This window comes from Physeter macrocephalus, chromosome 21 (assembly GCF_002837175.3).
Source record: "Physeter macrocephalus isolate SW-GA chromosome 21, ASM283717v5, whole genome shotgun sequence".
In the NCBI taxonomy this organism is placed as follows: domain Eukaryota; kingdom Metazoa; phylum Chordata; class Mammalia; order Artiodactyla; family Physeteridae; genus Physeter; species Physeter macrocephalus.
In genome coordinates this window covers 97,828,838-97,842,122 of record NC_041234.1, presented here as the reverse complement: position 1 = coordinate 97,842,122, position 13,285 = coordinate 97,828,838, and the positions used below count along the sequence as shown (strand labels likewise).

At 42.7% G+C, this 13,285-nt stretch overlaps 1 protein-coding gene and 1 long non-coding RNA gene across 12 annotated transcripts in view; one reads left to right on the top strand and one right to left on the bottom strand.

Annotated features, from left to right (window-relative positions):
- Positions 1 to 6,676, bottom strand: part of LOC114484706 (uncharacterized) — a 48,614-nt gene extending 41,938 nt beyond the window's left edge. The window contains exon 1 of the long non-coding RNA XR_003677894.1: positions 6,214 to 6,676. This is a non-coding gene — a long non-coding RNA (uncharacterized lncRNA). The remainder of the gene's footprint in view (positions 1 to 6,213) is intronic.
- Positions 6,677 to 7,952: 1,276 nt separating this feature from the next.
- The window catches only part of TENM1 (teneurin transmembrane protein 1), an 813,855-nt gene continuing 808,522 nt past the window's right edge, over positions 7,953 to 13,285 (top strand). For 9 of the 11 annotated variants that reach the window (XM_028482674.2, XM_028482672.2, XM_028482671.2 and 6 more), the window contains exon 1: positions 7,953 to 8,038. The gene's annotated coding sequence lies outside the window, so the exon portion shown is untranslated. Of the gene's footprint in view, positions 8,043 to 13,285 lie in introns of all 11 variants that reach the window. The other 2 variants (XM_055081841.1, XM_028482666.2) reach the window with 2 other exon arrangements.

The window sequence follows — 13,285 nt, the reverse complement described above, 5'->3', positions numbered from 1 at the left end:
GAGGCTGGGAGGGAGACGCAAGAGGGAGGAGATCTGGGGATATATGTATATGTATAGCTGATTCACTTTGTTATAAAGCAGAAACTAACACACCATTGTAAAGCAATTATACTCCAATAAAGATGTTAAAAAAATAAAAGAGAGAAAACCGCAGTAGCCTATAGCATGTAGAACTTCAACCAATGTATTTGGTGTCTTAGAAAATTGATGAACCTACTTTGTGGTGGTATGTGACTCCTACCTATACCCATCCTGCAATTGGAATTCCTTTGGTAATAAAATAAAGTGGTCTTGGAGGAGTGTGCATTATTTAAATGATCATGACTGAAAAAATGTGTTTAAAGCAAATCTTGAGATAAATAAAATCATACCTTTAAATGAAAGGCATGAAGACATATAGGATATGTAAGGAAGATTAGTTCTGTTTTAATTTTTTAATTGTAACTTTCTGATTATGAATTAGTACATACTTATTACGGAAAATTAAATATAGAAATAGAAAAAGGAAAATTAAAATTACTAACAATCCCATGAATCACTATTAATATTGTGATTTCCTTTTCCTAGTCCTTTCTCCATGCATCTATTTGTAAATAATTTATTTTTAGTCAATTCATATAAATCTCAGATTACATGCTTTTGTAATCTCCCATATTTCCTATTTAAAAATATTTGGGGGATCAGTTCAGTTTTAAACAAGTTGAGTTTGAGTTAATTGTGAAATATTAAGGAGGAAATGTCTAGCCAGCTGTTAGAGGTGGCACCTGGGAGGAATGCTGGGACAGGGAATATGGTCTCAAAGGTATCAAACTAGAAGTAATTATTGCAACCTGGAAATGGGGTGAGATCACCCACACTTTTTACTGGGTTAAGAAAGCAATTGATTTGGTTGGAATAGAATAGATAATTTCAAAATGCATCATAGAGTAGTTGTAAGTAATCATTCTGGACTGCAATGTAAAAGTCAATTTCTTATTGTAAATCTAAGACTGAGCCTTTAGGAACAGAAAAAGATACTGATAGGAGGGAAACCACAAGCAGTTTTAAGAAAAGAAGAAGATCAGTGGTTGGCACTGGTCTCTGGACCCCTTTATACTCTAAAAATTTTTTGAAGACCCCATAGTGCTGTTGTCTTTGTGGGTTATCTCTATTGATATTTATTTATCAGAAGTTAAAGCAGAAAGAAATTAAATATTTATGTACTGATGCACTTAATATAACAGTAATAAACTTAACACATGTTAAAATAAATAAGAGTTTCATGAAAAAGTACTATATTTTCCCAATTATTGAGAAGTTGTATTGTTATCTTTAATACCTGGCTTAATAGAACACAGCTAAATTCTCATATTTGTTTTTGCATTCAATTAATTGATGTACATTTGTAAGAGAATGTGAGTGAAAGGCAAATATTATCTTGGTATTATTGTGAAAATAGTGTTGACTACACAGACACCTTAAGTCTCTAAGGAACTCCCAGGAGTCTCTGGACCAGAGAGAGGTCAGGAAGAATAAGGATAGAAAAGGGGTTACTATTTGAGAGTTGGCAAGTATCAGAATTTGACGCAGGTAAAGAGCCATTGAACTGTAAATCAGATCATAACACATCCTCCCATTGTCCTTAGGGCAAAATCTAAAATCCTTATCAAGGCCCCTAAACCCTTGTATGATTTGGCTCCTTCCTGCCTCTCCTTCCTCATCTTATGTCACTCTCCGCCACCCGCCACCCCCAGGACACTACTTATTTTCACTACACTCCAGATGCACAGGCTGTCCTTGCGTACCTTGACATTGCATATTTCTCATGTCGAATACCATAGATTCTTTACTCGGTGCCTGGAATGCTAACTACTACTCATTCATGCCTCAGATTAGTAGCCGCTGCCTCAGGGACGTCTACCTCAATCTAAATGGAGTCTCTTCCGTTCTCTTGCCAATACTGTGTTCCTTTCTTTCAGAGCCCTCATCGTGGGATTGGTTTTGTCCATCTCCTGCCAGTGGACTGTAATCTCCACAAAGGCAGGAACAGATATGTTTTCTTTATCACTCTCTTCCCAGTACTTAGCACTGAGTAGCCACATAGTAGGTATTCTATAAATCTTTGCCTAATGAAAGTATGAATGAGAGAATGAAGATACATATAGAGATGCTGTTTCCTTAATCTGAGAAGAAATTTTTCGTGTTTATTGTGTTGCATGGAAAATGATAGCATATCAGTTCCCAATTTTCTTACAAAATGTGTTTAAAATCTGTTTATGATAGACTATCCTAATAATTGTTAGCATCTAATAGCAATTGTTAATGTATGTGGCTATAAAAGTCTTCTTATGGCCATGATTAAGCATGCATTTTAGAAGCACTAAATGCTTTAGTTATTTCAATACAAATTAATAGTTAACTGTAAGTCAATCATGATAATAATTCACTTAAAAGGTTATGACGATGAGGTCAAAAGTTAGAGAGAAGTTCAAGTGCATTTAAATGCCAACAGAACAATCCTAATTGTTCTATACTCTTTTCAAATTCTTTTTTGGAGTGTAATTTCATCTCTCAAACGGAAATCATGGTACATTTTGAAATCAGTATTTCCCCTTTTCAACAACTGTGATAGTTAAAATGTGCCAAAAAGTAATATTCTTAAAAGTATTTACAATAAAAAGGCAAACACTAGCATAAAGCCAGCTTTCAGATCTGCAAGGGAAGGTACTATGTCATCTTTATGAGGGTATAAATTATTGTTATTGCCATATTTTTATGTGTATGCATATCAAATATAAGTGAATTTCATATACATTAAAGACCAAGGTGCCATTCTTTTAACTGTCTATAATTTTAAATTTAGGCAATCATTTGAATCCATTATATCAATAATACAAATGAATTGCCACTACACCCTACTGAGAAACCTTGGTTTCTGAAGGTTATGATTAATCTGTATTAGGGATACATTTTATTTTGAGAGTAAGGTGCAGAGAGTAAGGTGCAGAAGCATTGATGGAGCCCTTCCAGTAAGGTATATTCTGTAAGAATGTACACTTCCATGAATAGGGCTTGCTATATGGAATACAAAGTGACTTGCTAAAGCCCAAAGTGAAAAAAAAAGTATTTTGCTTCTCCTTGGAACTCTAGCCAGAGAAGTGGATCCAGAGGATCCATTTGGGTACTAAATAGGGATAGGTAAAGAGAAGACTTTAATTGGCTTGTCTGTGGTTCTCCTGAGGCTTGAGTTTGAAAAATGTGTCTATCTGCTCTGAACATATGGATGCAGAATCATGGCCACAACCTGTTCACATCCAGGCTCAAGTGAACTTCCTTCAATGTGGCTGCTTCCCCCAGAGGGGCCCGTAGCTAACTGGAAATGGGCACTCTAGCAGCAAACTGGTGACTGCAATTTTACAACTCTGTTTTTGAAAACTGTTTGGGTAGAAAATCATTAAGCTACCTTTCCTGCTTCCAATCACTGTAGCCAAAAGTTGAGGTGCCAGCACCATTCATAATCTCTGGTAGTTAATCTCTAGATGACACTGTTATCAGTTGCAATAGGAAATAATGGTTCACCACAACAAGTATGTATTGAAGGTGTGCCTTTGAAATCATCTTCCCATTAGACAAGCAACCAAACAAAACTCCTCCATTTCAGATGGTTCACATTGATTTTCTTTATGTAATTGTTATTGACTTCAGTCTTTTAATATTATTGTACTTACACTTTTACTTATGAGGGTACTTTGAAACAAGATTGAAATAAGTGATATTTTCCATTTTCCATTCTTTGCAGAGAATGCAACCTATGGATTAAACAAATACTTAAAAAAATCAAATCTAAATACTATTCTCTAGGACTGAATTGTTCTAGGTACATGGTAACAGTCACTCATTTTATGCTTGTTGATTAGTGAATTGTTCACAAATCTTTGAACATATCTTAGCTTCTGTAATTTCTTTACCTATTCTCAGTGCTGGCACAGTTCCTGGCACATAGTAGATGCTCCATAAGCATTTGCGGAATTGAATTAGGTAATTACATTAGTTCTGGGAATAAATGTATAAGGGTGGGTATGCATGCATGTGTGTGGTCTTTGTTAACGAAAAGGCAAATCTCTTTAACAATTCCTAGCAAATTATTTGAATAATATAACCCAGGCAACTGGGTAACTGTCTTATACAGACAGCATGCTCCATTACAATTGGTTATATTTTCCTTCACATTGGCCATTCTGAAACTGGCAATTTAGTGTGGCTTCTTCCTGATATCCACATTTGAAATAGAAATTCTTGGTTCCATGAGCAAAACGACTTAAAAATTCTGCAATTTCCTGTTGCTTTAATGTGTCTGGGGAATCTCTAAAGTTGAATAAACGCTTTAGGAAATCCACCTACAGTATCAGGCTATGGACCTCCAGAAGCAGTAAATCAGTTCTTTGGAAATGGAGAAAAGTCACAGAGCCCTCTGTACTTTGGAATTAGAAAGGGAAACAATGTTTTTGAAGGGACTAAAGGGAGACAGGCGCAGACCAAATGAACTAAGGACCCCAGGGAGCTGTGGAAGATGGATAAGGAAAATGAGAGGGAAGAATGTGAGAGAAAACATAAGGAGGAGGCGGTAGAGGAGAGAGTTTTCTAAAAATGATTAAACAGACTGCCGAATCGCCCGGAGGGAAACAAGCTGAGTCTCCTTTCATGAAATCCCTGGGGATCAACTGTCCCTTCCTCCCTATGTCTTCGAAAAGAGTAACAAAGAGGCAGCCAGTGTGAGTGTGAAGATGATTATGATTTTAAATCGTATATTCCATTTCCATGGCTGTTATGATTTGTCCAAGTCTCATTCTGCCAAAATTCCCTTTTCATTAATGAGGAGCTCTTTCTTTAATCATTGGTGACAGAGTTTCCTTAGACTCAGAGTGTTTCCAGTCACTGGAGAACTAACTGGCCAGATGTTTCTTTTTCCTCCTTCCAGAACTCTTAGATGGGAATTGGGGAGGTATCCTGAAAGTCTTTTCCCTCCACAGTTCATGGTTCAAGTAGTTCTTAATGAGAAATCTTTATTTTATTTAGGAGATATATGTAAACATATCTCCTAAATATATGTTTTCGTTTTGTTTTGGAGGAGAGTAGGGGGTTTTAGGAAGGTTCGTTTACATATTGGTGGCTAGACACAGGTTTTATAGCCATCCCTTCCCCGCTGCTTTTTCAACCGCCCAACAGAGAGATGGTTCTGGAAGCAGTTGCTATCCCCCTACAGAGTCGAGTTGTCATCTTTTGTTTCTTTGTCGGCAGAGCGATGGGGTGGGCGTGGGAGGGGTGATGGTGAGCGGCTGGGATCCAAACGATTCCTGCCCGAAGCTGAAGGCAGTGTTTAAAAAGGGACGATGGGAATAAACATGCTCTTGCTTCCCCGATTCTTACCCTGAGAGTGAGTGTTCAGCTCGCTATATTTCCTCCCCTCGTTAGTGTGCTGGGCTTACAATGCTCCCTCTTTGCAAATACCTGTATCAAAAACCGGGAAGATGGGAACACACGGTTCCGAGATCTATCCCTGGCGTCACCCTATACTCTCTCTTTTTAGGAAACTGAATCCGGCCCCCCTGCTAGGGAGCGCAGAGACCATCCAGACCGGAAGCCGTTCTCACGCAGCTGCCACCACCCAGGGAGTAGAACAGCTGGAAGCTTTGGTGCGCGCCCACCGCGCCGCGAGCAACTCTTCCCGGTAATTAGCGCCAGCCAAGGCTCCAAATGTGCCTTATTGCAACCCCTACCGGGCTCGCAACTCAGCAGTAGCTTCTCGCTTTCTTGTCCCTGCTCTTGAGGAGAAAAATTACAAACATGCGTGCACACATACACATTCACACATGCCCTTCTTTCCTCACTCAAGGAAACCATCAGTAACGTCTGTCTCCTAAAGATTCAACTCTTCGCGCTCTCTTTTCTTTACCTAGAGGCTAGCAGTCCCTGCAAACACACACGAGGCTCTCTTCGCTGCTTTGCGCGCCCCCTACCTGCCTACGGCGGGGGTGGCGCTGGGGGGAAAGGGGTCTGGGAGTACGCTAGACTCCTGTTGGTGCAGCTCCCCTGGCTCGGCACTTGGTATCTCCCATGGTCTTCCTCTAGCTGGGAAGCCAGGAAGGAGAAGGCGACTGTGGGCGTCGCCGCCGCCCTTCACGGAACCGGAGCCAAACCCCAATCCCGGACCAACTTCTCCCACCTCAGACTCACATCTGGCCCAGCCGTGCAGATGTTGGCGGCTGGAGAGTTCCTCCTCGCGAGGCGCCCCAAGTCCTGAGCATGCCCAGTAGGACTCCTTAGGCTCCCAAAGCGAGTTTCTGGGCATGCAGATTCCGCTTTTCCGCTTTTTCGAGGAAGCTGAAGACAGTGGGAAGGGAGGGATCCAGGGCTTGGGGCAGCGCGCGGGGTTCGTCCGGGTACTTGCCCTCGTGCCTGGCTGGGTGAGGGGCGGAGCGGGTTGGGGAGCCCAAGGACCTGGGCGGCCAGGCTGGGTCGAAGCTGGAGCGCAGGGCCCCTCTCCAGGGGGAGATTGTCAGCGCTGACCCGACGCGCCGCCAGGAGGCTGCTGCATGTGGCCGGCTGGCCTTGGCGCGCTGGGGTCACACTGTCAGCGGGAGGCAGTCGGCGGTGCTCTCACACGCACGCTCGCTAGAAAGCTTGCGGGTCTCTTAAGCACCGCACTCACGGGCTTGGCTTTTCTGGAAGGCGGGGAAGAGGGGGAAAGGAGAAATCCAAACATTTCTCTCTCTCTCTCTCTCTCTCTCTCTCTCTTTAAGCACCGCACTCACGGGCTTGGCTTTTCTGGAAGGCGGGGAAGAGGGGGAAAGGAGAAATCCAAACATTTCTCTCTCTCTCTCTCTCTCTCGGTCTCTCGCTCGCTCGCTTTCTTTCTTTCTTTTTTTTTTTTTTGCCAAAGTTATACTGGGAAGAGACTTTGCATTCTTTCTAAGTCAGTCCTCAGGCTTTACACATCGCGGTAGCGTTCGCGCTTCTGTGTGTGTGTGTGTGTGTGTGTGTGTGTGTGTGTGTGCAACAGCGCGCGCGTTTGTGTATGTCATGACTATAAAACACTGTTCCAGGTTGCTTTGGGGATGACAAACACTCCTCCGAACCACCCCCACCCCACCTAATCCTCCGGAAAAAATAGAATCTGGTCATGAGAGTACCCTGGCCGGGAACTCATTGTGGTATGAAATCTAAATTTTGTTGATCCTTATTTCCTTCCTCTGCTTCCACCCCCAGCTTTCTCCTTCCCTCTCTGCACCCTCTAACACCCTGATCTTTCTCATCTCGATTTCCCTTCCTTTGCCCGCTACCTGGTCCCTAAGCCCTCCTCCTCCGGAGCTCCCCCCCTGCCCCCCCATCTCAGCTGCGGCTAAAACCTGGAGTCTTAGTGGAAAAGGAAAAAAAAAAAAAAAAAAAAAAACCTTGGCTGTGGAGCTGTCAAACCGGGCATGCTCAGTAGACAGGGCAGGTTTTTTGGTCTCGAGTAGCGGAGAAACATTTTTTGCACCACCGCGACCAGCCTTAGAGCGCGGCGGCGGCGGCCACGGCAACATCAGCACAGCCATCAGCCGTGCAGAGGCCCCGCACCCGGGAGCGCGGCGGGCTCCGGCTTAGCCCGGAGTTCACCTCCGAGTGCCCCGGGGGCTGGGCTCACCCCTTCTGCTCGCACACACACGCACACTCTCTCTTTCACGGACACAAACGCGTATACACACTCTCGCACCCACGTACGACCCCGGGCGCAAGCACCCTCCTGGCAGCGATCGTCCGCTGGCGCGGTAGTAGCCAGGTTCGGTCCCTGCCCCCGGCGGCTGCCGGCTGAGAGCACCGCCGCCGCCAACCGGAGGAGAGCGATGCGGGGGCCCGAGCGGCAGCTCGAACAGTAATGTGGATTTACAGTCGTTTCCCGCAGGAACCGGCTGAGACGCCTGAGGTCCCGGGCACGGGCAGCGCCCGGCGGGGCTGAGCCCCTGGCGAGGGGGCGGGGGACCGCACCTGGGGACGCCATCGAAACTTACGCCTGGACTAGGTAGGTGCGTTGCTGCCGGCTCCCACCTCCTTCCCTCTGGCTCGCGGCCCCCAACCCCCCACTTCCCACCCCAAGGACTCCCGGCGAACTTCGCCCCAAGGCTGCAGGCGTTGGATGGCGGTTCCCGGCCGTGAGTGGCGGGCAGCGTCCGCTCTGGGAGTCCTGCCTAAGGTGGCATAACCTCGGCTCCTTCTTCTCTTGGTCTTCGCCCGGCCCGGGGCTCTGGACCACCCGGGGGAGATGGGAGGTCGGCCTTGTTCGCAGTTCAAGCTTTCAGCGGGCCCTGGGGGCGCTGCCCTTCGAGGGCTCATTAGGCTTCTCAGGCGACACTTTTGCCAACCAACTCCTCCAGTTCTGAAAGGGGGGCCCTCTCCTCAGCTCTCGCTCAGAGCCCTGGCGCTCTAACAAGTGGACCTGGACGCTGGGAAGGGGGGTGGGCTCGGTCCGAGAAGAGACAAGGGGGCGCCTCTCCTCCAGCATCCTTCCCACCTGGAGCGTCCGCCAGGGGCTCGGCCACTCGGGTCCCGCTCCTGCCGTCTCTCTGAGAGAAGATGCTCAGGGGCTAGGAGGCACTTTAGTACCAGTTTGCTTTTGAATTTCTCTTTGAACCTCACTCGGGGGGCCCATGTTCCGGGGGGAACTGCAGGACCTCCTTCTAACCTACGCCGTCTGGGGCCCTACCCAATGCGTCCTTCCTACACCCCAAACTCTGTCATAAGAGTCAGTCATTACGCAGCAGTCGGTGCTCTGGGAGCCGTCGGTGTTGGCTTTAACCACGCGCTTAAGCTGCGCGGGTTTGTGTGTTTTCGCATTTCATCCTGAGACATGGTACCGGCAATCTAGCAGCGGCCAGCACCTCTGCGGACTGCCAAGTACCCACTAGGCATGCCTGAGGAAATGTAACCTCACTTTCTTCCATTCCACAACGGGCGGATTGCCAGTTCAGTTTTAGGATGCTTTTCCTAGAGGTGGAGAAGGGGAGACTGTTAGCGCGACTTGGTGAGTGGATGTGTTTGCAGTCAGGAGTGTATTTTAAGATTTCAGCAAACCCAGTGCAGCCGGTTGTTTACAATTGCGGAGACAGACGATCTCACTCCACTAGTACAAGTCTTCTCGACATCTATTTCGCCACCGGGAGAGTAGGGGCGGGGGCGGGGGCTGGTTTGCTCATGCTTGCCGTCGGCAGCTTTGGGTTTTGCGGATCTGCATCAGTGCTACGGGCGATATGATAATATGGGTAGCTCTTCAAAATGATGCAATTGCTCAGGAGACGTCCTGAACTTTCCCGGTTTTTTTCCCTGGGATGTTAATCCGGAGGAGTATTTGAGGTGGCCCGAAGAAATACAAAGAGAAGTTCCTAGTGCCATAGAAGGGAAATTAGTAGCCACTCGGGTTTAGAAACCAAAAGGAAACGAAACACTCCAGTGGATCCTGTTAGGTACTGTTAGATTAGCACTTAATTGATCGCGTTCGTGGTGAGGGTCACAGACAGCTTCCTTGAATTTTAGATTGTTGTTCTATGATTATAATTAACAAACCAGGTACACTGTACTGTGAGAATCAATCGCTACTCTTAAGCTGTTTGGGGAAAACATTGCAAATGTCTGCTCTATTATTATCTTTTGGCTGAAATATCCTTGTCCATCTTCTTAGTCCGAAGACTTCCGATTTGGAGCATAGGGTACTCCAGTGCTGCCAAGAAAGATGACAGTCTCAGAAGAAAAGGCTTGTGATGATGATGCTGATGATGATGAGATCCACAGCTTTACATTCTGCTCCATGGTTACCCAGCATTTGCTTGCTTGCTCACCGCCCCCTCACCCTTGTTCTTAATATTTTCAACGTGGGGAAAAATGAATTTTCATAAGGCATAGTATGACCCTTTAAGTAGTTAACTGGAAGAGCAGAATCCTAGTTTTGCCATTTTTGTCCGAGTTCATAAGACTTTTTATGTGTGTGATGCATTAAATAATTTACCCTTGCAAAGTTTTTTTTTAAAAGGTAGTTAAACGCTTGCAAGTATGCCAAAGTCATGTTGGAACCTTTTAATGATAATAAAAGAAAGTCACAAGATGCATTTTAAAGGGGTTTGGGTAATTTCTAAAATGAATCCATGCTCTAAATGTTATTTAAAAGTTTTCTGATTGTCCCCCAGAATGTTTTTGAAAAACAGGTGTTTCTGGGAAAACAACTCAATGAACAAATGTTAACATTTGTATAATAAAACCAATAGAGTCTAGTCCCTAGAACCATGCCAGACACAGAGTAGAAAATGAGTATTTTTTGAACACATGAATTAGTATTTACCATTAGTTCTAAGTCCCCATTATGAATTAAGAACCATCATGTCATTTGACAAAATATACAATGGAGCTGAAGGAAAGAATGCTTTGTGGAATCATTGTACTGTAAGATTAAGTGAGATTCCAAATATTCAAACAAATAGGTGTGTTAAAAAGTAAAATCAGATTATATGTTAACTACCATCTCTTTCAAAGGCCTAATTAGAAATCTGAGTACTCTAAAGGTCTCGGTGTTTCATTTCAGCTATCATATGTGTAAATAATGCTGACATGATCATAGTTTCCCTTATAGTCATTGTACCTTTCTGATGCTTTTAATACAAAGATTCTTGCTGAAGCAGAACAGTCCAACATTCAAGTTTATTCTGTACAATATGACTTTAAATTGTCAAACTGCAAAATATTCTTTTGATATGTTGCCTCTGAAAACAGAAGGCTTAGTGGAAATTTATTTTCCGTGACAGCCTTAAAAACTTGGAAATGGTAAGAAGGTTCAGTATTAACAAAGATTTTTTTCCATTTTATGTTAGAGATAGCAATTAGAATCCATGTAATTTTTACTTGAAGCTTGCTTTTCTGGAAAGTCCATCAGTTTCAGTTTTCAGTATAGTTATCAAGTACTTGGTATAGATTATGGTTAACAAATTTCCTAAGGTTTCCCAAACAAGTGATTTATTTATCTTTTTATTTACTTATGTACTTACTGACCTGAGGTCAAAAGAACACCAGTACTTTGAATACTTGACACGATGATTAATTATTTTAACGAAAACAGATTTTCTTATAATATTCACATATTTGTTCTAGCACCCTCACATACACACACACACATTTAGAAGCAATCTCATGAGAATGCCATGTGTCAGATATGAGACATGTATGATAATTTTATTAATATTACATATATTTAAGTTCCTGTCGATTTACCCTTAAAAGTAGTAATCCATGCGTGCTTTTTTTTTTTTTTAAAGAAGCTTCCCATCCTTTACCAGAGTGGTTTGAATTGGATTACTAGCACAACTACAGGCAGATTAAATGATGAAGAATATGGTAAGGGATAGTATTTAGCAGTTATGATCAACAACATATATCAATAGCTAGAAATATAGCTGCTGATTATAAAAAATTAAAAGGAATCAGATTTCAGAACTGTTTCCATATACAAAAACTGCTTTAAATCATCTGCAGATTCTGAGTATTAGATTAAATCACTATTTTGAATTGAAATTAGTCTGTTTCCTTCCCCTAAACGGTAAAACATTCTGAATCCTGGCTTAATATATTATTTCTTTTCCTTTCTGTTTTCCATTGATTTTTTTTTTTTTAGAACTGAGGAAAGTAAATATCAAATAGAACCAGCTAGAATTGTGCTTAGTTTGAGCAGGTGAATGCTATAAAAGCTTTCACACAGCTGTTGATTATTCCTAACAACCTTGATGGTCCAACCATATGTGTCTCTTCCAAATGTGGTACCCTGTTATGACAATTTATATAATGTATAGAGATTTTGTAGTTTGCTATTTGTACTATGGTACAACTTAGCAAGACCAATGAAATTGCTTACATTTGGAACCCATGAAAAATAGGGCTGAGGAAACTGGAATATAATGGCATAAACTGAAAATTGTTTTTTATAACAATATTTGTACTAATTGTACTGCTAACATTTCTATATATAATCAAAGCAAACTAGTTTTAATTGGAGCTAGTTAATATTTTTACAATTGATGTTGGATCACTAATGTTTTAAAAATAATAATTTAGAGTCTGATAAATAAAGCCTGTTAAATTCTTATGTAACTTCAGGACACATTTCTAGACCTGGGAGTATAATCTTGGATAATTTACAACTTAAAAAAAATTCTGACTTTTACTTCCTGTCCAGGCCTCCACTTTAGGTAAACAATAGCATATGGTGAAACATGCATATATGCCAACTAACCACTGTCTCTTGGATGATGTTTTCAATGTGATGTAATGATTCTGAAATATTGGGTTCTCCATTCCCACCTACTCTAAGTGGAGTGGAGAAGGTAATTGGAAAATGGACACAGGAAAATGTGTTAAATCATCTCTTTTTATATCAGTGAATTACGCCCTGTGAAGCTCTTACTCAGAGCCTTCGTATCTGTGTTTATGGTAGGTATGTGCCAAGATTAATATTTTTTTCCTGGGTACTTATGACAGGTCTCTATGGCTGTATCTAGGTGACACCCAAATATGTGAGTGAAAAGTTCCGTCAACCATCCAGCTGTTTGAGGTGATGCAAACAAACATCTGGTTGGTTGAGAGAATTTTTTACTTAGTTTCTGGATGTTTTGGAGTCATTTAACAGGCTGATGAATCTTAATATCTATGTCAAAAAAGAAAGAAAAACATAAAATGAAACGCTTTAAAATACATGTGGAGACCCTTAAACATTCTTGGGTTACTATAAAATACATAATGAGCCAAATGCCATCCTGAATCTACAGCCTTCTATGGAATGTGTAAGGAGCTGTTGCTTGCATCCCTCAGCAGTGACAAAAACAGAAACACACTGGCCTTTTCAAAGAGCCAGGAAATAAAACACTTTAACTTCAGTTCTACCTCCCCCCACCCCACCCCGCCCCCGGTACTGATTCATCAGCTTAAAGAAATCGACTTAAAGAGTTTGATATGTTGGCTTCTTACAGTTTCCTGCACCTCACTTTTCACCGATTCTTCTACTGCCATGGAAACTAGATGGGACAGACAGCTGGGAGTCACTAATTCAGGATGGGAACCTGCTTGTTAATTTAATTTCATGCCAGCCTGTTGGTCCCTGAGAGTAACTGTAAAAGGCTGGGGGATTGAATTTGTGAGTAATAAATGATTAAGAATAAAAATCAGTGCCATCTCTGTCATTTTCCTGAAGATTTTATGCAACCTGCCTTGTCCCTACTCAAGCAGTTCTTTAAAAATA